The sequence below is a fragment of the Onychostruthus taczanowskii genome, unplaced genomic scaffold (genome assembly GCF_017590055.1).
Source record: "Onychostruthus taczanowskii isolate IOZ18803 unplaced genomic scaffold, ASM1759005v1 scaffold96, whole genome shotgun sequence".
NCBI lineage: Eukaryota > Metazoa > Chordata > Aves > Passeriformes > Passeridae > Onychostruthus > Onychostruthus taczanowskii.
This window is the reverse complement of record NW_024507657.1, coordinates 2,084,541-2,108,108: the sequence shown is the minus strand read 5'-3', so window position 1 is coordinate 2,108,108 and position 23,568 is coordinate 2,084,541. Positions and strand designations below refer to the sequence as shown.

The window sequence follows — 23,568 nt, the reverse complement described above, 5'->3', positions numbered from 1 at the left end:
TGGAGCCCGGAAGATCTGAGTGAAACTCACTGTTTCAAAGCCCAGTCAAACACTACTCATCAAACACCTTGGTCTGCCTGGATCTGAGACCTTCTTCTATGGAGGAAATCAAAATTAGCACAGTTAAAGCTTCCCAAAACCTGTGGATGATGTGCTACTTCAAAAATGAGAGACCACAGCACAATTTCCTCCTCAGCCAGATGTGATTTGAACACACACAGCTGCAAATTTCCACTGATCACTGATGGAGGCATACCCTGTTCCCTCCATTGCACAGTAATTGAAAATAGGGCATGGTGCAGAGGGAAATCCAGGAGATGCAGAGCAGAAGACAAGAAAACATCAGACAGACCACAATGCAACAATCAGCTAGGAGAAGTCTCTGCTGTTTAGACGTGGATGCCTTTCCCATTATACCAACGTTAGAAATGAAAAACAATGCTCAAAGCCCAGATCTCTCACTCACTCGGAGAATGACCTAACAATTCAAACACAGTATGAAAATGTGTGCCAGTATCATCCCTTTCACTAGCTGTATATCTGAATAGAGATTGATCTCATCATCTGTGCTTTGCATAGACAGCACTGGCCCCAGTGCTATTTCTGTACTTCAGAGTCTCCTCTGAAAGGACTTCAGCAGACTCAAGGCTGTACCACCCATCTGGACCCCAGCAGAAAACCTTGTCTGGAGTGTTTATATATACACTAGGGAGTTCAAGTTTAAATACCCAGGAAATTACGTGGTCCAAAATGCAGACCCTGAACAAATATTATCCATTCACAGGAAAAAAAAAAAAAAAGTTTTCAGATTTGCTGCTTGATCTGGAATACTGAAACTCTGTAAAGTCCCACTTTAGACATCAAGCTGTGTTCTTCAGATGCTCCCAACTAGACCATACTACACTACACTACACTGTTAGTAACAAGACAACAGACAAATTAATCTAATTAAAACACATGCAAATACACCGTACAATATTAAGCATGCCAAATATCGGTAGATGCAACCCCAATCCTCAGACTAAACACGTTGAAACAAAAAGGCAAACTTTACTCTGAACGTTGGCCTGAGGCCACTGGTTTCAATGTATACCGTAACAATGTAAAAAAAAGCCAGATAAGCTTGCTCTGAAGATGATAAGATTAGCACTTTCCCACTCAGCAAAAAAGGAGCCCTTAAAAAGCCCTCTGCCTGATGAGGAATAGCCTTCTCTCTGCTCCAACACAGCAGTAAATAAAGTTACTCTTCTGGCAGCCAAATCTTACGAACAATGCAGTATGAATAAGTCTGCTGCGAAAGAACAAGTTTTAAAAATAACAGTAATTAATCTCTGTCTTCTGAAACCACCATCTAAAACAATAACTTCTACTATCTCACCACAAATAGTCTAGTAACTGATCTTTATCGGCCTAACCTAACAACCTCCATCTAACCTTATGCTAAATTTGTTCATGGCCAGCTTGAATGCACAAGGTAGCTGAACCACCCCGCCAGGTTCACTGTCTGCTTTCAGCCCTGATGCACTTAGAAACAGCACTCACATTCTTTTCCGTCCTTTACCTCTCTAGATGATGTGTTTGCTGGGCTACTCTTCTTAATAGTCCCACATGGCTTGCCCAGGAGTGGACAGAAACTGATGACATAAAGCAATTACTAATATCTTCACAACAGTAAAATCTGAGATTTGAACTGTTTACTCAGAAGGATAAATGGAATGGTAAGTATGCTCTTCAGTACAAGGATTTTTCACCACAAGGACAGTGAAGCACTGGGACAGGTGTCCCACTATCTGTCCTTGGAAACCTGCTCCTTAGCAACCTGATACAGCTCTAAAGCTAGCCCTGCTCCAAGTGGAGGGTAGGACCAGATCACCTCCAGGGACACTTACATCCAAAATCTGCTGTTGTCCTATTCCAGAATCAGCAATACCAAAATAAAACTAAACAACTAAAAAACCAAAACAAACAAACCAAAAAAAAAAATCAAAGACATGATGACTGATTGTAAGCTTTTTAAACAGACCTGCCTATAAAGAAAATATTTTTCATTTAAAGATTATAAAGTTCTGAAATAACAGGAGATTAGCAATTCTTTCCCTTAAGAACAATTTCTAGTTTCAGTTCTCTTCTTTTACCTCCTTCTCTTATACTTCCTCACAGTGGCAGAACTAATGGCATTTTCCTACACTTTTCACTTTATTTTCCCATTCCCCTGGGGAAGAATTCAAATGTGGCATAAAGGCAGGGAGCAGGGAACCACAAAGAAAGCACAACATAAAGAAAACTATCCAGAAATGAACATACACACAGACCAATATTGGAAAAAAGCCCAACATAATTCAACTGCATTCTGTAGCAAGCTGGAACAAAATAAGGAAAAAAAGGAAAACACAAGACTTCTTCAACATATTCATATTTAAATGGTATAAAATACTATTTAATTTCAATGGTATAAAATGCCATTTTCCATCAATGCACAAACGAAACCACTCCTATGATCTGAAGGACACGCTGCTGGCTGATTCAGACAGGGTCAGCAACTGCAAGGACTGTAAATGACAGGCACTATCAAGACTGTTTTGCATTGCATCCCTGTTTTCCAGTCAAAACATTCTGTTTGGGTTACAGAGCTGAGCCAAACAGTCTGTTTTCAACATTAAAAAAAATCCTTTTGTTCTTCCCTGCACCTGAATCCCTTCCTACGGCCAAAAAAACAAATTAAAACCAAATATTTCTCTCTTTCAGAAATGACTAAGCCCCTTCTGGGCTCTGAATCTCATTCATTTCCTGAAAACTCTTAAGACTGAAAAGCAGGGAGAGACATCAAAACAGGCTAACAAACTCAATTTTTTTCCTGGCTTCATACTTTTATACATTACTGCTAATTTTTTCGTTTCTACATTAGGAATGAGATTATTTATAAAGCTGTCTCAGTGCACCCCACTTCTGCAAAAACCCACACGAGTGGTTTTGTTGAGGGACATCAGGCTGCAATGCTTGAAGTCAGGCATGTGACAGACCATTTGAGAGCATACCCATGTGAACCAACTCCCAAAGACTAGCATCAATCCTACAGAAGAGAAAGAGAGGAGAGAAGGTAAAGGTCCATCACAAAGGGAATCTTGCCCCAGCAGTTTTAGCAGCAGGAGGGCCAGAAAAGGCTCCCATCCACCAGCCCTATGCATCACGGTGCCCCACCTACATTTCAGATGAAGTTCCAACTGACTCTATGGTGCAAAACACTACAGGAGATGGTGTCTGTTGCTGGGAGGGATATTCCTCATCCCTTAGTACTGCAGCCAAACACTCCCTCGAGGCGTCTGGTGTAAGACACTTGTTTGGTGAGGGCCAGCCAAGTGCAGAGTACCAGCTGGGACAGCCTTTCAGCCAGGAGAAAAGCAGGGCTCTCCAGCCCAGTGCCGACTGAAGGCTGAGGTCTGGGTCAGACCACAGCTCCATATCTGGTCTCTTCAGCAGCAGAGTGGCTCCAGGGCCCCACTTCCCTATACTGCCTTCAATAGGAAACTTTATCTTCTGCATCATTTAGAGTACTCGCTCTATGTATCTCCAAGTGCTCAGTGCTTTTTCCCAAAAAGCCTCTTCATGGTCAAAGGGATCTCAAAGGCCTCCTCTCTGCTGTTATTTCTACTGACCAAGAGATGAGAACCATACACTTGCTGGAAACCCATAGCTTGAAGCATGCTTGAAAATATCTTGCCCCAGGCAGGTTTCTGGGTCAGCAGCAGGCTCTAGAAGACATCTGCTTCACAACACACAGGCTAGCATCCTCCTCCCTCTGTCAGGCACAGTTTCCAAAAGGACAAACTCCTACTGAGCCAAAGATCTGTTTCTCTAACTTCCTAATTCTCTGACCAAAATACAATTACCTCTCCTCACAAATCTCACCAGACCTAGACACACTTATCCACCATACACAGTATTTTTCTAATTCTGTGAAGGAGAACAGGCACTTTGCACTCCTCTCCGTCTCCTTCCATGGGAAAAAAAAAAAAAAATCTAAAATTCCAGCTGAAGAGAACACACAGAATTTTCTCTAATTTACATCAAAACCATGACATCCTCCAGTCAGGTTTGAGCTTGTGCACTTTAGAAGGAATATGCGTAATACCAAGTGAAAAGAGTAATGTTAATTACAAAGAAAAGGGGAGGGAAAGGGCCATAAAGGAAAAAATGCCACTGAAAATGGGAAAGTGTCCCCCAAAGGCAGACTCTAAAGCAACACATAAAGCAACATGGTAGCTCAGTTCATTTCACAAGACCTCTCCCAAGAAAACAATTACAATGCTTTTATGAAATAAAACGGAAAATCTTCTTGTTCACAAAAGGGAACTAAACGCTGTTTCCTTCTTTACGATCCACAATTAGTTTTCTTAATTCAGGCTGTAAAATTATTGCTTCTATTAATAGACAAAAACCTAAAAGAGCAGTCTTCCTCTTGAAAATAACTGTAAATGGTGGCAAAGCTGGCATCAAGTGTCCTTCTTTGTTTACCAGCATAGTTAAGTAACCCAGACAGCATGAACTCACTCTCTTGACAGAGCCTCCAAAACAATCAGAAATTAATGCCCTCATTAATGCCCTCATTAATGCCCTTTCTTGTCCATAACATACACTGCTTGTAAAGTGCCCTCCTGTGCTCCCATTCGCCCTCTGACAGCTGAGAAATGTAAACCTGTGTTGTCAAGGATAAAAAAGCTGCAGGCTGAACCTATGTCTGATGGCTCTTGGGACTGCCAGTACTGGAAGGCTGCCATAACCTGACAGTACTAAGAAAAAAAGAGTTACTTGGAAGCATTTTTCTCATTCAGGTTAATTTCTTCTTTCTCTCTTTTTCTCTTCTTTTAGTATTTCTTTCCTCCCTTCCTTCTTTGCATCCTTCCTTTTTTTTACAATTTTGTTGGTAAACAAAAGTTCTGTGGGAAAATTCTCTTCTCCTTTTTTTCTGGCAGCACTAACAATTTCTTTAGCTTATTATTTAATACTGATTGTCTCCATAAATTCAATAATCCAGTTCAGAAAGAAAATATCCTTTATCAAGGTGCGATAAACGAAATCAGCTTCTCCCTCTCCCTCCTCCCTCCCCCTCCTTCCCCTTTCCTGAAACCCACCAACAAATAAATGTCTAAGCATAGCACCTTTGCTGAGTCCCCAGTTTTCTCTAGCACCAAGATGCTGATCTCAGCATCTGACCACTCTGTGGGAGTGAGCAGCTCTTGTCACAGCTGTCACACAGACATCTATTACAAGTGAGGATTACAAAAAGGGTCATGCTTTCTTGTTTCTTTCGTTCAGCTTCCTATAATGTGGCCAGTAACTCCTGACCTGTGCAATTACACTAAATTCCTGAATTATTTGCAATGTTCTCTAGACAATCTCTTGGCTCTCTTTATCCAAGCCTTCTTATACCTTATAAAAGGAATACAAACATTTTTCCTGAATACCAAAACTCCTACGACTAAAGAGTTCCTCTATCATTCCATCAACCCTTACATTTCTAAATCCTCATTAAAATCAATGAGGTCAAAAAACAGCATATGGTGCAATAGTTTTCTCCAGCAACATGTCACTCAAAATTATTTTTTCCAACAAAAATAGCCCTGCAGCTCTGAAAACTGACTGAATCGCAAAAGTGTTATGTCCTAAGTAGTGATCGATGCTAGCAGCCACATCTTTCATAACATTCATATTAAAAAGAACATTTTGACAATGTCAAGTGTCAAGACACCTCCAATCTTTGGTACAAGGTGTTGTAGGGACAGCAGGTAGGGGAAGTTCTCATTCTACTTCCAAATACTCATAGATGTCCAGATCCTGTTTCTCAGCATTTTGGACTTTCAGAGCATGTAGAAGAGTAGAGGGATAACACTTGAACAACTCACTGTTGAAGACGAAGGACTTCTCCTCATGTGCTGAGACAACTGAAACTCTCCAGTCTCAGTCCTCCTCTTCTCCCTCCCTCTCCTTCCCCTCTGTGCACCAGCCTCCCTCAGCCACAGACAGCCCTCAGCTTTGCTTGGCTTCCTTGGCTTTGGAGACAAAAATACAGTGATGGGGACAGCACAAGGAAGCAACTCCAGTCAGTGCTTCTCTGAGTCAGGAGAGATGATCAAAACTATACTTTCCGAAAGCAGAGAGAAAGGAGACAGAAGTTAAAGAAAAAATATACAAACTGTCTAGAGGACAGCAAAACAGACATGAGCCCAGCCCAAGCCTGGACCTCAGAGAGAGACACGGAGAAGGAGTAGCCTCCCTTGGGCTGAAGGAAAAGCTGTCCAGAAATCTTTCAGGAGTCCCCCATCAAGGGTGGGCCCAAGCACTGCCCAGGCAGAAGTGCACTGACAGATCCCACTGTAAATGAGCATTACTACCAGGTCCCAGGAATTTGCTTTGTTTATTCAGAAACCAGGCAAAAGACCCTGGCTTCATATAAGAGCTGCATCTGTTGTACAAAAAGAGATGTCACTTCTTCAAGTTCAGCTGTGCCCATGAGGCAACCCCACCACAGTATGCTGAAGACATGCTTCAAATGTTCACAGAGACTCTGTATGGCAACAGGGGCACACATCCCAACTTTTTTGGCCGCAATGAAATTTCATTTATGTATAGTATTTTAATCTGAAAAGTGAACAAATTATGAAAAATACATAGAAACGAAAAATACAAGATCTATAAAAGTCTTGCAAGGGCAACATATTCTTTTTCCATATAAACACTGCAGTGCATCTGAAAATTAACAATTAGCACAACTGAAAATTAAAGAATTTTGCTGTGTGGATAGCAGTTGCCCTGGCAGAGCTTACTCTGATACCTGCTGAGATGATCTCTGACTCTCTGGGCCTACAGCAAAACCAGGATAACTTTTCCCCAAGTTTCAAGCAAGCAGGTACCCAGCTGGCTATGCCCAAGCATCTCTCAGTACCCCTGGCATCCTGCTGATGCTTCTGGGTTGGGTTTCAGCTGATGAAATGCTTAAATTGGCCTGTGAAAAAAACTACAGGTGTTCTTCAGGCTTTGATACAAGGTCCTCATTGCTAAAACACAACAGTTTTTCCAGAAGTTGAACAAATATTTACCCCACATCAAAATGAAACAACTAACAGCCCTTTTTTCCCCTGTCCTGTCTAGCCAATATTTGAATGAGACTTAGTATTTGGTTTTACATCTGTTAAAGGTGTTGTTTGCAACAGACAGACAAAAAACATTCCTCAGGTTTTAAGTTATCTGTCATTAAGAATTAGAAAGACTTAAGATGTGAAAAAAGCCCTTACCCAAAGAAATTAGCTTAACTGATGTGTTTTTATTTCCCAAAAGCTTGCATACATCTCTTTCATTTTGGCTGACATGGAAACTTCCTGCCTTCTAATTTTCAGCAATTTAAAGTACCAAAAGGAAAACAGCCAAAATGACCAAATTTTCAATTAAAAACATGTGAAGCTATCAAGTAAAACACAGTTTCCACCCTCAGCTGTAAATCAGCTGACTCTGCAAAAGAAAAATATACTCTTCAGCAAACCCTAACTACAGTTTTTTGTTTAATATGAAACCTAAAACTAGGAAAATCCCACCTGATTTTCCTATGAAATTTTTCAGTAGCATACCCTAACATAAAGTTTCACAGGTATTTTCATTTCACTTCCTCTACAACTAAAAAACAAAACACTTATAAACTTATTTAATGATATTTTCCCCAAAGAATGACTATAGTCATAAATGAAGGATAAACTCTGACAGAACAACAGCAAAAATTATGTTCACTCTGCACATTGGAATGCCTACAGTAACATACTCTTCTCTGACTATCATCTTTTTTCTCCCAAGTTCAAATATCTCTCTTGGTTAGAATTATGGTTGCAAAGCTTCATTATACAGTTCTTGCTTCTTTTAAACAGCTCTAATCATAAATAAAGAACTGCATTCACAGTGAGTCAAGGCAGAAAAACCTTCTAGGGAGACAGAGTTACAATGACCATCTTTTTTAACTCTCTGGGCACAAACCAAATCTCTGATTACCCATCTCACACTAGAACAATTTTTCATATTAATCACAAAATAAAGCACAAGAGTAGAGAAACTGGACCAGTGAGATATTCTGCTCTGAACTGTACACCAAACCACTGTTAAATCATACTCTATCACCTTCTGGGCAGCTTCCAAGGTTTGGAAGGTAGTAGATGTTCCAGGTTGAAGGCAACTTTTCATAAGCAACCGCCATCATCAAATCATTATCCAAGTGATTGCAGATCTTTCATCCTTAGCCCAAACTCATCCAGCAGCATCTTGTGACTGCTGTCAGTGACACATTCTGTGTGATCAACCAGAAAGTGAAACAACTGGCATGACAGATTATCTCTCTAAGTGATGGGACATCTGCCAAGGACCACAGGTGAGAAACCCACTGTGTACATCAACACAGACACAGAAACTGCTTCTTGGTATCCATGGCCTGCAATCATAATGTAAATTAATCATTAACATCATCTGTGTTCAGAAAATACACCAGTTATTTTTCACTCTCATCTGCCTCTAAGAGCTGTGGCTGCTCATAAAGAATTATTTTATTCTTTCCTTTCATTACATTGATTTGTCTTAGGACGCCCACCAAACATTTATACTGATGAACTTGGATTCAACTAAACTTGAACTGACAGTCCTCCCAATTATACCAACTTGATTAATTCTAGACCCAGTCTTTTTAGGTGAGAGTTCTTTAAGCACAGTAGAAAGAATTGAAGATTCTTGGATAAGCATAAAGAAAAATTAGATGCTCTTGAAAAGAGTGGCATTATGGTCTGCAAAATGAATTCTGAGTAATACATCTATTTATTAAAACTGATTTTGCATTTACCCAGGTCAAAACCTGAAAGATTTTAACTAATGCACTCTTCAGGGTCTTGGCAAACTTGATTAAATGCTGTATCAATTATGTTACTTACAGCTGGGACCCTCAAAGTCCAAGGAAGTTTTTCCCTTTAACCTCTTCAGCATTTTGTCTTTCCCTCCTACTCCTTTGACATCTAAGGCAGTGTGCGTGCCTAAAGGAGGATATCTAAAAGAGGTGCAAGCTGTACCTTTCACTGGAGAGTTAACCATGATGTACTAAGGGCACAAGTTTAAATTTTCCAAAGTACTCTGAAAAGCTACAAGTACACGTGCAATCTCGTAACTGCAGAAGAAAGCATGTAGTTACCACAACTAGTTGTTTTTAAAGCGCTCTCTGTTCCCTTATATGCAATTTGGCTACCATAAGATAACACTAATATCAGCAGGGATATAGTTTAACCTCACATTTTATTGATGTCTGTTCATGGCTTTTGTCATGATTAAGTGTTGCCTTCAGCCATCTGATTTTGTTCCTACCCCAGAAGCAACCATATAACAGTGTCACAGAATGTACTGAGATCTTAAAATTAAAACCCAGCTGGAACAAGCCTAGCATTGCATTTTCCCCAGCTGCAATCCATGACAATTATTTAGCATTTACAGGTTCAGAGGAGCCAGTTTGTAACAGCAATGACCCTTCCTTTTTTATACTTTACACTTATTTTCAGACTCTAAATCCCCTTAAGAACACAAGAGAAAACAAGGAGATCCTATTGCACAGGTACACTACAGCTCATAGCCTCCTACTCACACAAATGAAAAGGTCACAAAGCCCACAATAAAGGTGACAAGCAGGGTGTTTGTTACATCCATGAGGGAGACAAGCCCAAGGCAGAGAGCCAGCTGGGAGGCAACACAGATGTCCCTTGTTTGCAGCAAGGCACCTTGGAACAGTTTCCCAGACTCTTCTGTACCATGTGCAGCTCCAGGCAGAACTCCCAGCATCACAAGCAGGAGGGCCTTGCAAGCCAGGCTGACAGCTGCACCAGCAGAAGGCTCGGAAATAGCAGGACTTTTGCAGGTGTTAGGATTACCAGAGGCACAGAATCAAGTCACATTAAAAATCATGCCATCTCTGAAGAATGCGTTTTAATGCAAGCCCCATGGTGCATGTCCAGTAAAGCTTAATCCAATGCTGTGTTGGCATGGATTGCTACAAAAGGCAGGATCACCTATGGAGAGTCAAACTCAGCCTGAATCCTAAAGGCCATCATTCAAATGCCTGCATTTTCTCCATTACAGCGATAGTTATATCAAACTGTCCAGTCATGCCGAGCTTTGAAATGGGGTGTGGGTAGAGCAAAGAGTGGAAAAATATAAACGTGAACTAAGGCTCACGTGGAGCTATGGACTGAAGAGTGCTGCCACTAACCCACTCAGCAAACACTATGTGTCTCTTCAGGGATCCATCTTAAACAAAGTAAAACTCAGCATCCACTGGGAGGTAAATGTCTTTGTCAAATTTTGCATGTATAGTCACTTGTCCCTGAAACTGAAAGTGCATTCTCAAACATCCAGTAAATTTCTCATCTTCAACAGACCCACTGATGTATAATTCAGGTCTAAGTTTACTGTAATCTTCATAAATCTACTATACAGAGGCTCTGATGCAGTGACAAATCTTAAGTTTCCTACTACACTTAGCTAACAACACTGTTTTTATGCCTGCAATAGCAAAGCTGATTTTTAAAAATGCCTTTTAAATAATGTCTTTCAAGCAATTCCTTTCATCTTATCCCACAAAAAATATAATTGGCTTTTTATTTAAAATGCATCAGAATAACCTGAACCCAAATATTTTGTCATTTACAAAAGCAAGTTTTGTTTTAAAAAAATTTTAAAAAATTCACAAGTGATTTAAATTACCTTAGACTTAGTTTTCAAAAAGAAGCACCAATGCAATTCTACAAATGGTTTCAAAGAACACTAGTTCCCAGATATCTGGGGTAGCTGAGTTTCTTTATAGTAAATAGAAAGCAACGAGCCAAGAAAAACCTGTCATACAATAGCTTCAAAAAAGAACAGGAAAAGGATCTAAGAAGTAGCAAACAATAACAAATGCCTGACAAGTCTGAGGGAGGAAATTTAGATCAAGCTTCATTTCCTTAAGGACAGTGTGCTACAGCACAGTTCCTGACTGCCACAGTTGTTCTAAATAAGGCAGAATTGCCCCAACATCTGGCAGAAAGCATGCTACAGAAGAATATTTAAGCCACATTTCCAAAGATGCCTGCCCTGCTCTATTTAAAACAGTCACCACAGCACTGACTGCACCGGCTGCATAAACAAGCCTTGTAAAAAACAAAGCACAGCACAGTAGCACAGAAAATTCTGCGTCTGAAAACCACACTTTTGCCTCTGACTGTCCTTACCCTGCTCATTATAAACCAAACACTTCACTGTGGTGCAACTCTTGCCACTCTTAACAACTTCACATCTTGGCCTGCCTTCCCCAAAGACATCTTTCTCGTCACTCATAACAATGCAAATTCTGCATGTGTTTTCCTCTTCAGTGCAGACAAATCTAATGAACTGGGGTGAAGAGGCAAAGGCTGGTTTCAAGCACAAAATCTTCCTCAGATAGGACTATTCCTGTAAGGACAAATGTAGACAACATTATGAGTTCAGTATCATGAGAAAACATGCCTGTCATCCCCACACACTGATAACACCCCTCTTTCTAGTGGCCTGAAGTGTTATTGTAGCAGCAAAGTGTTTTCTCCTATTTCTCTTTGGGTTTTGCACTACTATAACCAGAATGTGCTCTTATTACTGCGGTTGCTGCTTTTACTGTTGTTATTAAAATAATATTTTTTTAAAATAAATTATTGTAGTTGTAAATAACCATTTTGGTCTGTTGAGTAATAATGTGGACGGCTATTCTGGGGAGATAGGCAGAAGGTAAAGTCTCTGAAGTTCCTCCACAGTCTGCCCCAGTGGGTTCAGCCTGGTAAACAGAAGCACAGCAGAATTTTTTCCACACGGGCGCTTGAGGCCACAATTCTCAAACCATCTCTACGCCCTCTGGACCCCTGAGTCAGAGAAAGTATACAGCCACACAGTTTTCATGTTTTCTTTGCCCTAACCATGCAAAACAAGGGAGACTTTCTTGGAAACATTTCTCACTTAATTAGCCACTGTTGGTGGGAAAAAAATTCAAGCTAAATTTTAGCCATACTGCTGCTTTTTAAAAAACGTAAGTGTGGGTTCACAAAGGACAGAGAAACATCTTAAACTAATTACATTACATAATGTATAAGCATGAGGGAGAATTTACAAATCCCTGTCTAGAGGAAAAAAGACAGTGAAAATCTCACGTGTACATAATAAAAAACAAGTTTTATAGAGCTCACTCCTTACAACACTAAAGAAAATAAAAGTAACTGTCATTTAAGCAAAGACTTTACAAAAAGAAGGCAAATTGGCAGCTACCTTATATCTGGCCAAACAATTAAGTGATTCAATTGGAAAGTCACAAATTATCCAAAAAGAGGTTAAACCCTAATTACAGTATATGATTTAGAGATAACACAGAAAGTAATAGTGTGATAACCATACAGTATCAAAAATATTATTTCTGATACTGTGTGGTTATCACACCTGGCATCAGAAATAGTTATTTCATGCAAGCTCCTGTCATCATCTCCAGCACTTTCTATCCTGCCTTCAGATAGATATTCCTGTTTCATGTTGCTCCATTCAAACATATTACTTGCTGCTGCTGTTGCTGCTACTAAAACATGTATCAGTTTACTTTCAAATTGTCTCTGTGTGAAGCCAAATATATTACAGGACCTATTTAATCACCTTTTTTCCTAAAAAGATCACTTGCAGTCCATTCTAGAAAACTCCTACATAGAAAAATACTTTGGGAAAATAATTCAAGTCTTATACCCAATCCCTGCAGAAGTGTTTATATCCTGAGTCCCTCAGGCAAGGTCAGTCCAGCCCCAGGAGCAGGCTGCAGCAGGGACTACCTGAACAGCTCTTTCCACCACAGACAAATTAACTTGGAGTCACAGGAATGGGAGCAATTCCAGCTCCCATCTTTCTTCTCCTCCTTTCCTAACAAGGCACACAACCAAGAGGGGAGAAGGCTAGACCTTGCAATGAGATGCAGCAATTTATTCCTCCACCAAAGAAATGTCTGTCTGCTTCACAAGGCTTTCCCAGATTTTTTTTGGGAGATGACACCTCTTTTGTAAAAGCACTGCTTCCTGGCAGAGCCAGAGTGCTCAATCCAGGTTTTCTATCAAAGCACGAAACTCATTTGCCCATCATCACTGTCACCACACATGAGGGAAAGTCTTCTCCACTGCTTACAACCCATTCTGCAAGGCATTACCAAAGCACCATCTCAAGTCTGAAAAACACCCTGGCACTGACTTACTACTAAAGCACAAAGAAACTAAAACTGCAGTTATTGGCATTTAAAAGTAAGTAATTAAGCCCTAACTCAAAAGAGCAAAATCAATAGAAATAGATTATAGTATACACACCACCTGAAATGAGAACTCTGACCTTCTACAGAATGATGTTTGGTCTGAGTTTGTTCCAGACACTGAAATTGGAAACACATCCCAACTTTTTCTTCTACATTTCTAAATACAAACTTTACGCTTATCTTCCAGACACCAAAACCCAAATGAGTTAAACCTGGCACTTTATCTTTGGAAAAATACACTGAATACAAGGCAGCTGTGAGAGCATGGATCCAGAAGAGCCAGATTCTTGACAATCCAGTTGCTAGATGTCTTTGACACCATTTTCACAGGTTCATTCTTTTAACAACAGCCTAACCTCTCTCCCAACTCTTTCCTTGCCTTAATAAGGTTATCTATATCCTCACAGACTTGGGAAAATTTAACAGAAAGAGCTTGATTTCTACATGTAGGTATGCTTAAGCATACATTCAGGGTCTGTGTGAACCTCAGATAGTTCAGTCCCCACTTAATCAAAGCAAGGGGAAGGATGTGCCACTCCACCATCTCAGCAATAAACATAGCCCCTGGCCACAGCTCGTTTCACAGATAGCTGCAGGGGAAGGTCCTTGCCTCAAGATCACACTGTGTTGGTTCTGATAGGCTTGTAGAGAAAACAATTACTGAGACCATTACTTACTTAGATTCACACATGCATGGCTAAAAAGAGGTATTCATCTCTACAGAACCACCACAGGAGCACATGGAAACTGGAGATCTCTCAAACATCATTCAGACCTGTAACAGCAGAGAACTTCAGGCAGCTGCATCAATATCTTTGACTGCAAAAAGATACCAGAAAACAGAAGAAAACTAACATAGGAGAAGCCCTCAGCCTATTGCAGCCAAGAGGAGTTTAGACATTGATTTAATGAAAGCAAAGATTGTCACTGTAATCCTTCAAATAAAAACCAGAAAAGCGTACATAGGAGAAGATATTGCAGCAACTGAACACATTCCTGTGGCTGAGGAAATATTAGCTTTCACCTCTCTGGGATCCATAAAAAAAGCCTACCTTTTATTACCAGGGAAGACACTGGCACTGGCACCAGAGAGGAGACTAACAAGGTTAGTGTTTTTAATAACATTCACAGATCTGTGCACTCTTTCAGTGTCACCAATCAGGTTTTTCAGACACACTTTTTCCCTTGGTTTGTCTATGGTACTTGAGAACTGACCATGTCAGGCGTGCAGCAGCAGGGTCCACTGAACCCCATGTCCTGGGTAGGAAGCAGCTAAGGCCAGACTTGGGAGAGCTTCCACCTCCTGACACTCATCTGACCCTGCTCTGCATCCCAGCAAGGGACTGAGGCAGGCTTTGTGAGGAGAAGAAGGATATGTGGGTAGGAATCCCCCACAGCTGAAACACGGCAGCATCCAGGCAGGCAGGAGGGGCTGAAGCTTTGACCATGGCACTTCCACTATGGCTCATCCCTAGCCTGCTGCCAGACACTTCACGCCTCAATAAGTAACTGGCCATTAACGTGAACTGAGCTTCTTCCACTCTGAAAATGAAAACCACCATCTTCCTCACCAAGAACCTGCTCCAGCAAAACAGGTGCAACACAAAAAGACCTTTGGAGGACTTCAAGATCCAGGCCACCAAGCCTAATTTCAACAATTGTTCTCTATCCATGTATGCATAGCCTGAATAAATCTACTTTCCCAGCAGCTTTCTACCATAAAAATAACACATTCTAAAATACCCTAAAAATTTCTTTACCAAACTAAGCATGTAGCATAATAAATAGCTTGAGAAGTACTGTTTTATCCAGGGCTTTCAAGGATATCATCTCCAAATGTAACAGACAAAAAATACCAGTTTTGTAACTACATGCTGTAAGAAAAATATTTATGTGCTGGGGTAAAACAATGGCTTAATTGTTCCCAAAACACAAGATGCAACACATTGAAGTAAATGCACATCTCCAAGTATTGCCAGCAGTAATAGGGATATTTTCCTCTATGGCAGCTGCTACTGGCCACTGCAATTTCACATAAATACTTTTTCACTGCTGACAAGACTCACTTCAGAAAATGTCTACATTTTGCTTGTTCCTGGGCAAGAACAGTAGCAGCCATACAGTTCTGATGACCCTTTTGCAACTCACCTGCAACTGTGAACACTTCTACACAAAAGATGATAAAACAGGGAAATTTTAGCAGTAGAGAAATTCTAAATTAACCCAAATCAATCATATTCAAAACATTAATAGCAAGAAAAAAGTTATAAATATGCCTTTCCAATGTTCTGTGATGGTTTTATAGTGTCCACCAGACAGATCTGGTCTACAGATTGCAGTAAATGCAGTTATGGACTTGCTAAAAAAGCAACTGAATTGAATGCAATGGGATTCAGCACAGCAACACTGCATGCAGGGAAGGGAAGATGTTACAAACTGAAAAAAAAAATAGACATAAAAGCTGAACATTTCTCTAGAAGCATTATCTTTCTAACTGTATAGCTAAAAATATCCAAAACAAAAACAGGGTGGATTTTCCTCCCATTTAATAACTTAAGGAAGAAGCAACTTTCTATCCAGAGCAATGCAATAAGCATAATTCCACATACATACTTCAAGACAAGCATGTGTTGATAGAGTTACATTTAATATTACATATTGTCCAAAAGCCCACACATACACTTCTATAAAAATTAAATACACATGCAGAGTTACTTCTAGAAGAGCCAGTCCTCTGTTGATTCATACTGCAAAACTCCACCAGCACCCAGAAAACCTCAGTCATTTGCACAAGGCCAGTCTTCAGCCCCTGAACCTGTGGAAAAGTCACTGCCAACAGGTGGGAAGTGCACCCACCGTGTTAGGTTCTCCAAACCACATCAGCTTTATGAATCCACTACCTACAGGTATTTCTTCTGTATGTGGAAGGTTTCTGAGAGATGCAGAAGATGCATTTGCACAGATACCTCTAGGCACAAGTAAGAAGCATCACCCCCAGAGATGCTTAAGGCAATACAGCACACAGGAAGTCCACTGACTAGCAGCTGAGGAACCCCTCTGTACTTGTCAAAAAAATGAGAAAAGAGAGTGTTCAGTGACCACCAAAACAAAATCTGAAGGATGCCTTTAGCAAGGTCCCAGCACTATCTTGAATAAAAAAGCACTAAAAGAGAAATTTCCTAATGAAGACAGATAAACTTCCCTCTTTTGATATGAAAAAGATCCTCATCTTGGTTCAGATGCAGTGCCTTTTTAAAAGAAAAAGTAAGTACTGGTAGAAGTTACAGCCACCTTTTTGAGTAAGTAGCCCACATAAACTGGAAAAAAATTAAGTACTCTGTTACATCCAAACTGACCACAAATGTAAGCTCCAAGCAAAGCAGGATGGAGGAGATACTGACAGATTAACTAACTGTTTCCCCTGCCCCACAGCAGGATAAAAGCTGCCCAAGTTTACTCCTCAGAGATGGATTTTCCCCACCCTGCTTGAAAACACCACTCACACAGTTCCCTAACACCCAGCACAGTGAACTTCCTCCCACCCAAACAAGCCCTTCTGGCCTCTCCCACCTTCTGCGCCTGGTACATACTTTGTGCTTCTTTGACGGCTTGACAAGTCTTTGGCCTTGATCAGAGGAAGAGAGATAAAGGATTGTTTTATGTTGTTGGGGTTTAATAGGAGATCATCCTTAAACCTGGTGGGTTTTCAATCGAGCTTATTGCAATACTCCCCTTTCAGTGACAATCTGAAACGCATCCACTGTATTGGGAGTTTCTGACATTGTATACACTGGCTTTTACCCAAAGCTGATGTCTCAAAATGAGTTACACCTTCTACCTCCTCACTAGCCTCAACAAAGGTTAACTCTCTTCAGAGACACAGACAGAAGAACAAGGGGTTTTGTTGAGAACTGCAAGATCTGCCTCCACCAAAGGAATTAGAATCCAGCTGAATGTTAAAAAAACAAAACAAAGAAAAAAATCCTCTAAAAAGAAGAAACAAAGTAACAGGTCATGACATACATATGTCTGCAAATCTGTTGACATAGGACTGTGCACTGTTAAGCTGCCTCTAACATTACCCACTTTAAAAATCATGTATTAAACATATGCTTTTGATTCAGTGCACGTGCAATAATATGTCCAGATGCTTTCCAGGTCTTTATTTTCTATGGCATTATCTTACCACAAAAAAATTTTCCTCTTCAGTCCTGAGGAGTTTCTTCTATTTAGCCTCTGTTCCTCTCAACCAGTCCCTTACTCAATTTAAGATACAGCTGGCAGCAACACCACTTTCATGTCACCACAAGCAACATCCAGCCACACTAACCTGAGCCATGTCAGACCTGGGAACACAACCTCATTTTTGCTGAATTAGTGATGATGCCTTGTGGGGCCACCTAAAAACAGAGACCAGACAAAATTAAGGGAATAAGATGCAGTTATATTTATTGAAGGGCCTTCAGGTACATTTAGGGCAGACAAAGCCCCCCAGGGACTACACCCAGAATGGACGACAGGTTTTTATACTTACATAAATTTGGTCTATTTGCATTTTGGGGGTTAATCTTCCAATGACAGTATCAGGTAATGAAGTCATTTACCTCAAGTTTGCTTCCACCCACAACTCACTTTTGTTTACATTTCTCAGGGCCTGAGACAGTGAGGAGTCCTTGATTCCCAGGCCTGGAATTCAGTGTTTTGCTGTCAGGGACACAACAACTTATGTTCATGCATAAATACAGCGGAATAAGGAAGCTTAAGAAAGAGCTGTTAACACAGGTCAGAAAATTTCTGCAATAAGAAAATTAACTTCTCTTCTGACACACAGCTGCTGACTAAAAGAAAAAGAGTAATCTCTTTCAGTTGGCTTGATTTAAAATATACAAATCGGACTGGTTATTATTCTCATTTCCTATGTAATATCAGGGCTGTATTGTTGCAGACACTACACAAAAACATGTAAGCACAAAGTCCCTGCCCAGAAAAATCTCAATTTGAGGACTGAGGGGAAAAAAATTAATATATGAGTGGAAAAAAAAATTATCTGCCTGCTGATGGACACCCTTTGAAGCACCTATTCTTTTCTTTTATATCTTTTGACATGTCCCAAGAATAGGTCCCATTCTTTCAGATATATTTTCTCAGTTTCATTCTGGCAGCAAGCCTGCATCCAGAGGTCAGCCTGTGCATACTCTTTTGTGCATCCCCATGCAGGCTTCCCATGATGGACCTGACCAGGCTCCCAGAGCAGAAAACAACAAATCATTCCTAGCTCCAGCCAGAGCTGGATCAGCTCTGTGGAACACAGCTCTGTGCACTACCAAAGGCATGCTAAAAGGCCAATACAAATTTACATTTTAAACCACACTGATTTTTGTGTTTTGAAGTCTAAGTAAAGCAGTCATTTCAGCCTCACTGAATACACAGACAGGCCCAGAATTATGGCCAGATCCACTGCAAGAGCAAAGAACATAAAAGCACAGAATGGACAAGACAGGATAGAAATCATCTTCTTTCCACAAAGGGCTGACTCGAAGATACCAAATAGCCAGCAAGAGCAGCAAATACAAAAGTTGTATCCAGCCATGGAAAATTATCCCTTTCCACCCCTCTTCAAACATCAACTACAGCATGGAAGAGCTGGGAAGGCAAGGGAGACAATCAGCTATGCATAATCAATACTAAGTCCTACTGCCACTTCCCACTCAAATCAAGCCAAAGTATGCTGGAATAGTGCTTGGCACTTTGCAAACCCAGCCCAGGCAAAGACCATCACTGAGCTTACCCAAAGTCTGAGAGCCTCCAGGCCCTCAGACACCATTGCTGCAAGCAGCCTGCTGCCACATCCTACTCTCTTCCCTTCCCAACCCAGCCAGAGAATCCCTCCAAAACCTCCCTGAAGGAATACTTCCATACATCACTATTAAGCACCTGTCTCTCCTTGGCGCCTAAGCTTCACCTAGGAAGCTGTAACAGTGTCAGAAACAAAATTGTCCCCAAGTAAAAACACTGGAGCAGGGACACCTTAAGAGGGAGACTTTGTATAACACAACACAAGACCAGTTCATTAAGCTTAGACCTTGAGGACTTTAAGCCAGCTCCAGTGGTTGTACATAGGAGCATGTGATACCTTAGGAATGTACATTTTCAGAACAGTAAGCACCTTGCAGCACAAGAGCAAATGGAAGTTCTAATTTCCAGGAGATCTTGAGTCTTGAAGGCAGAAGCCTGTGCTTCTGCCTCTTCACAGAGAATTAACATCCAAAAGTTCCTTTGGAAAGACAAATACATAACCTTCAGCACTATCTCCTGGGGAGATGAGGTCCCTTTGGTGTCTCCACAGAACTGCTGGGAATATACCCTGTGGCTCAGCATTTATTTATCTCTCCTGCTCCCATGGGAAACATTCATAAGGCTCCTAGCAGAGAATCATTTACAAACTTCTGAGTTTTATTTACTGCTCTTGGGAGCTCACTACCTCCACGGTATGTTTGCCCCATGGCAGTAAGGTATTTCTTTGCCAATATCAAAGATCAAAGTTAGTAATCAATAACATTTCTTTAAAACAAACAAGAACCAGTTACCAACCATTAAATAAGAAGGAATGCTTTTCCATTAGGGAGATTTGTTTCTCCACACTAAAAACTGCTTACAATAGGAGGAACAACATACATAAATTCTTTAATATCTGAAGAGCGCCTCATCAAATATTTTGCTTTTATCTTTCATCTTTCATGAATAGCCTTTTTTCCTGAAGATAGTGAGGTTTTATTCCACGTGCTGTCTAAAGTACACAAGGAAATTAAAAACTCAGCTTGCTGCTCCTCTCACAGATAGAATTGGCTAAATATAATTTTATTTATACCATTTTTAAAAAAAGCATAATTTAGAAGGGCAAAGCTACTTACATTCAAGTTCTATATACTTAAATGATGTATTATTAGCATTGAAAAAAGAGATGTATATGAACTGTCAGTGTATTCTTGGCTACTCAATCTTGAAAACTAGACTGGCTTATAAAGAGTAACTTTACAAAGTGGTTAACAGTAATTTGCTGCCTAGAAGGCAGAAACAGACTGCTCAAATTAACTGAGGAAATATGCTTCAAATACTTGATTTTCTGTTTCATTACCATTTATTTTTTAAATCATGACACTGATGTGTGCTGTAATTAGATTTTAATGTACTGCTGCCACCAAAATTAAATCCAGAAGAAGTGTATTAAATAATGCATTTTCAAAATGGAATAATTGCATAGAGTATTCTCAAATGATATTTCACAAAAATTATATCAAATCAGTAAGGTCCTTGAACTTTTGGAAAGCATTCCCTCTTAGGTAACAAAACAGAACAGCCATCACTAGGCCAACAAGATTACACATACTATTTTAGATTTGCCAAGAAATTCAGTAATTCAGTGTCATGCTTCATGCTGAAGTGTGGCAGTTTGAAGTAGCTGCACCGTATGGACACATGCTCCAGCTGTGTTAACAGCTGCTCACATACAGTGAATCAATAAATATCCTACATATAATCTTTTAAAATGTGTATTATAAACACAAAACTGCAGTTATTCTCAGATAATGTGACAGGAAATATAAACCTCTCAAAACAGGCATTCTTACCACAAAGAAGAGGGTAAAAGCCAGTGGATATAGATGCTAAGCACGTTTACATACAGTGTGAAAAGCATCCTAATTTCAGACCCAGCAAACAGCAGATTTCTCCCTCTCTCATTGAACAAAACCTATGCTTTCACAGAAGCTGGAAAGAAGAGATTACTTCCTATCTTTTGATTTCTTCCCCTTTTCTTGTGGAAAATAATGTGTTAGAACCATATGCTGACATCTTCAAAGTTACATGTGAACAGTGTGCAATTGCCATGACATGGTATTCTGGAGTTCCACTGTGGCCCTTTAGAAGGGACTGGAATACATAAGGGAGATATCTAAATTCACAGCTGTGCAAGTATTTGTCATGTTTCCTCAGTTTTCCAGAGATGTTTTCTCTATCCCTGCTTATGAAATCAGCATCCAGATGATGGAGGTAGCATTTAGACAAACTCAGCTTGTCAGACAACTGCTTAATGAAAACTGACAAAGGAACTGAATAATCAGAAAGGGCTTTCATGTTTAATTTAAATGCTGGTTTGATGGTGTTTTCCAGCAAAATCACGCAAATAAAACAGAAGCAGTTGGAAGGAGTTTCCAGAACTTATGAAATAATTGGGTCTAACTAAAGAAGATAACTGCCCTCACTCAAAGAGTTTTTCAGGACACTCAGAACTCTTTGATCTTCCCAAACACACGGCAAAGGCACTCCAATTATGAACAATACTGTGATGTGCAAGACTTCCAGGCACCAACTCATTAGATTAACTACATCATCCTCAAATGGTCACTATATGATCTGCTAAGATTTCTCCAAGTTTCAGATGTGGGTTGAAAGAAAACTTTCCATCTTTCCCACGCATACGCACAGAAATAAATATAGGAGACTGTTAAAAAATTACTACAATCCCAGGTTCTGGGAAATTCACCCCAGGTGCTCCCACTGCAAGTCCCTGGTAGTCCGTTTTTCTCCACTAACCTCAGGCATGTTAGGACACTGGGGACCCACAAGAAAGACACCATCTCCATCTGCTGCCCCCACAAGAAAATGAGTTGGTGACAATTCAAACTGCTCTCACTAGAGCAGTTTGAATTGTTTCTAGCAAGTTATGAGCCCCCTCTGGGATTTATCCACCTGCGTTGGTGAGAGGCTGAAGACCACAACTGGAAAGTTACCAAAGCACAGAACAACCAGCAAAGCTTAGATCTGGTACAGACTCTCACTTGAGCAAAGCTTGGGGTGAATGTTCTCAACTAAAATCACATTCTCTCATCTGACACACTACAAGTGACTAAAACATTCCAAGCCTCCCACTGGTGAGTCCCTTATTCATAAGAGATGTATCATTATTAGTCTTCAAATGCATTGTTTTGTACCATTCTTTCCACTTTTTACTGACATAAATAGCAGGTGGGAAAATTCAATCTTCCCACATAATTACTGAATTCTTCTTGGTACTAACCAACATCTCCCAAATCCAATGATGTCAGTGAATTTACATATATTCTGTAAACCTACATCTGACTCATAGGGTTATAATCAAAGTACTAAAGTAGCCTTAAGTATGACACTTAAGGACTGTCACTTGTAATGTCTTTCTCTCTGCCCTAAGAGCCCTTGCAGTACCTGTATATCTTTATCTCTCTATATTAATCTTCCCCTTCTTTATCATCCATAAGAATTTCCTGTGAGACACAGTATCAAATGTTTCATTTTCAACAACCTGGATTAAAACCACTGCATTGCCCTTTGCAAAGTGGTCAGTTACCTTATTATGGGAAGACACCAGATCAGTCAGATCAGGTATCACCATGTCCCTTATTACTTTTCCTGTAAAAATTTGTTTTCAAAGCCTTGCCACGCAATAAACACCACAGGAGCAGGCCTCAAAAACACTTTTCTCCTGATGCCTTTAAAGATACTGCACCTAATTTTTGCAAGCCTGAGGTTCCAAGTCTGAAGCTGACAAATATAATGAAAAATCATGTTGGTGCCTTTCCAAGCATATGTCCCTTCAATACTCCGGGGCACAGATTATTTGTATTCGTCCTTTTCCATCCCCATCTCACTACAATAAGCAGATAATTGTTTTGCTTCTGTCTTTTTTTCAGCTTTTCCCACCCTTTTGAAAACCATTCACTGTTCTCCCATTTTCCCCCTAGGCGTCATCCATGTACCCCTGCTACCGTCATTGCAGAGGAGAACAGATATAAAAAACACAATTACTTTTTTAAATAATAACTGTTAGAGTTCCCAAGTTTTAATACTCACAATCACATCCCCTTGAAGGCACAAAATAAATTTAAATCACCTAATGTATGTCCTCACTCATGTGGCTACTTGTTTTTTAACTTGGAGTTAAATCTATTTTAAGCAATTATTTCAAGTTTTGCAGAAAAAAAAATTCATTTGGTTATAAATTTCAATTTCTTTTTTTTTTTCTTTTTTTTTTTTTTTTTTTTTTTTACATAACACAGAATTTCCCACTTCGTGGCAACAGAGAATTGTATTTTGAAATTTTATAAGGAAAAAAACAACCCAAAATTGTGGGAAAGCGAATGAGAGGTGTCTCTTCACAGGCAGTAAAACTGCTTTTGAAAACTTCACTT

The 23,568-nt window shown here is 40.1% G+C and overlaps 1 protein-coding gene across 1 annotated transcript in view; it reads right to left on the bottom strand.

Annotated features, from left to right (window-relative positions):
* The window catches only part of ARHGEF28 (Rho guanine nucleotide exchange factor 28), a 118,910-nt gene that overhangs the window by 87,950 nt on the left and 7,392 nt on the right, over nt 1–23,568 (bottom strand). The gene's annotated exons all lie outside the window — the stretch shown is intronic.